This window comes from Macaca mulatta, chromosome 3 (assembly GCF_049350105.2).
Source record: "Macaca mulatta isolate MMU2019108-1 chromosome 3, T2T-MMU8v2.0, whole genome shotgun sequence".
NCBI lineage: Eukaryota > Metazoa > Chordata > Mammalia > Primates > Cercopithecidae > Macaca > Macaca mulatta.
The window spans coordinates 42,864,738-42,868,341 of NC_133408.1; positions in this window are offsets into that span (position 1 = coordinate 42,864,738).

The window sequence follows — 3,604 nt, forward strand, 5'->3', positions numbered from 1 at the left end:
CCTCTGCCTGAAGTCAGGGATCCCTGGCCGCTACTGGCATCTGGTGGGCAGGGTAGGTGGGGAGGTCAGGGGTCAGCTTTTCCACTCCCCAGCCTGCACTGGCTAAGTCACCAGGTGTAACTGGCCTGGAGGCTGATCTGTGTCCTCCACAGTCCCTTGATGCATTATATTGAAGCCAATGCTTGTGTGAATGACAAGACATGTTGTTACCAAGCAGATCAAACCAGAACCGAAAGATTGTTGCACTTGGGCCCAGAGCCAGGGGCTGAGGCTGCCACGGCTACCCTGTTCTCTTCCTTCTGAGGTCGCCAGGAAGCTCCCAGGACTGAATGATCCCCACAAAACACAGTGACCAGGATGGAAGGGCTGGAGGTCAACTGCCCCCCACCCCTGCCACCACAACCAAGAGGACCCCATGGAGGTTGGCCCCGAGATGAGGGTCCCTGTGGGATGCAGGCTCCCACGGATACTTCAGGGGATGAGCGCGGGTCCTCCTGGCTGACAGGAGCCTGGTGGGCACTGGGTGTGTGGGGCCTGTGTAGGTGGGTTGGACAGCACTGGGTCTAACCAGGGAGCCAGGGACTGGTGTGGCCAAAGTGGGCAGCAATATGTTGCCAGAACCAAAAGTACAGTGCAACCAGCCCAGCTGGTAGGGAGAAGGAGGCCTGCCTAGCAAGACCATCCATCCCTGTCCTGGCCCCAAGCCCAGACTGCCTGCCTGTACTGGACATTGCCTGGTCCAGGAGGCCTGGGCATGAGGGTCAGGTGGTGTGCCCCTGGGTTCCAGACTTTGGTGGTCCCACTGGGCAGAAGGAGAGCCCACTGTCCACTGTTTCCATCGGTCCCTGGGGGTGTGCCCCACCCCAGCTTCTCAGCCCATACGGGGACGTGGCCAAGGCTCCTCACCTGCTCTGTGGCTCCAGCTCTGAGCAGCTCACTGGGTGACTCTGACAGCTTCCTCCCCAAAGCTTGGGTCCTCGTCTATGGGAATGGGGTATCCCAGGCACCCTGCAGGCAGGAACCCAACCCCAGCTCCTCTGGTGGGCCCTCCTTGGCTTTCTTACCCACTGGCTTATGAGACCCCGTTGGCCAAACTTGGTGTCCTATTTTTATATTGGCCTTTTTCTTAGTGTGTGTTTTCTGTAACTACTGCTGTGTAGATCTTCTATTTGAGTTTTAGGTAGAGAATCTTGCCCACCCAGAGGTCCCCTACCCCAGAGAGCCTCCACTTAGGCCCCCCGGGCTGGTCCTGCCTGTGCTCCGCTTGGTGTGAATGTTGAGTGTGATCGATCCACACGGCTGCTTCACCCTGCATCTCCTTCCTTCTTCTTGCTGAGGCTGGTTCTGTCTCTCTTTCTCCACCTGAGCTGCACTTGGAGCCAAGACGAAGGATGGGAAGTGGTTGCTACGAAGGACCCTCTTGCAGCGAATCTGCTGTGAGGAGGCTGCGCTGGCCCAACGTGTCATTTCCTTTTCTAAGCTCATTCCAGAGGACGGCAAGCGGCAGCCCGTACCTGCCTGCTGTTGTGGCCCGTGAATCAAGAATGGATTTTACATTTCCAAATGGTTGAACAAATAAAAAAATAACAATTCATGACACTGAGAAGTGTCCATGTCCATAAGTAAAGTTTGATGGGGGTGCAGTCATGCCCATCTCTTCACAGGCCACCTGCAGAAGGCTGCTGTCATGCAGCCATGGCAGAGTTGCATCCTTGAGGCAAAGATCAGTTGGCAAAGCTGAAAATACTGACTCCTGGCTCTTTAGGGAAACAGTTTCCAGTCCCTGGTTTAAGGGCTGTGTGGCGGAACCCCAGGATCTTGGTCAGCTTGCTCCTCACTCAGGGCCTGCTGTGGCCTTCGCTAGTATATCTGCAAAGTCTTCGTGCTATGGTGCCTCTTATGGGGGCGTTGAGCTCTGTCATGCTAGATTTCAGGGTGTCTGCCTCATGGTCACCTGTCTCACCAACAGAGACCCTGCGGCCAGATTCAAACTAGCAGGAGCAGTTGGTCTTTGGCAGCAGGGATACCTTTGAGCTGAGCTGCCACCCACCCTGAGGTGGTCCCATGACACCCACTGTCTCGGTTAAGGTTGGGGCAGGGCAGGTGTCCTGAAGTGCCCTGCGACGTGGATCGTAATAGCCAGTGGGGAGAGGGGGTTGTTATTACTCCCCATATCGTGGGGAGTGCCTCACCCCCTGCGATGTGGATCGTAATAGCCAATTACTCCCCCCTGCAATGTGTGTCCATTATTAGCATCTCTTTTGTTCAGGATATTAGGAACAATTTCACAGGTTGCGTGTACACAGCCTGCGACAGGAGAACAAATACCATCCTCTGCATCTCTGGATATTAGCAACCATACCACACAACGGGTGTACACTTTTTGGGAGATTTGGGGTAATATCCTCCTTTGTTTCCCTGAGTATTCAGAGACATATCACAGGGCAGCTGTACATCCACTACTCTCTTGGCAGGAACATCGTACTTTACCTACTGGAAATTAGGAGCAATATCACAGACTGGGTGTCAAGCCACTGTCATACTGGAAGTAATATCATGCTCTCCCCCACAAGTTATGAGGAACAATATCACAAGGGGGTGTGTACCTTTCCGGTAGTGGGAGTAGTATCATCATCTCTTCCTTTGGATGACAGGAACAATATCACAGGGTGGGTGTTAACCCTGTGTGTTTTTGGAAGCAATGTCATTCTCTCTTCTTCTAGGTTTTACAATTCATATCACAGGCGGGGTGTACACCCCTTGTTATATTGGATGGAATCTCATCGTCCTTCAACTTGTATCTTTAGAACAATATCCCTTGGGGGCTGTCCATCCCTTCAATATTGGTAGTAATACCATCTTCTCCTTTCCTGGATTTAAGAAAGAATATCACAGGAGGTGTGTACACCCCTTGCAATGTTGGTAGTAATATCACCTCTCCCCTGTGGTTATTAAAGACAAAATCCCAGGGTGGCTGTACGGTTCCCACTTTATTGGGAGTAATGTCATCCATTCACCCCCTGGATAAGAGGAACCATATCACGGAAGAGGTGTCCACCCCCTTCGATATTATCAGCCATGTCATCTTCTTCCCGCCTGGATATTAGGAACGATACCCCGGGGTTGGGGGCGGTGTACACCCACTGCGATATCGAAAGTAAAATCAGCCTCTTTCCCGCTGGATATTAGGAACTATATCACAGGTGCGTGTGCACCTTCTGGGATATTGAGAGTACTGTCAGCCTCCACTCCGCTGCATATCAGGAACAATATACAGGGGGCAGGGTGGTTACACCCCCTGCGATATTGAGAGCAATATTCCTCTCTTTCCCCTGTATATTAGGGACTACATCACAGGGGTCTGTACACCTTCAGCGATATTGGGATTCATGTTATCCTCTCCCCCACTGAATGTCCAAAACGATATCACAGAAAGGTGTACACCCCCTGCAACATGGCCAGTAATATCATCGTCTCTACCTTTGGATACTAGGAACAACATCACAGAGGGTGTGACACTGCCCCACGATATTGGGCATAATGTTATCCTCTCTTCCCCTGGATATTAGGAACGATATCCCTGGTGGTGGGAGGTGGAGTACAT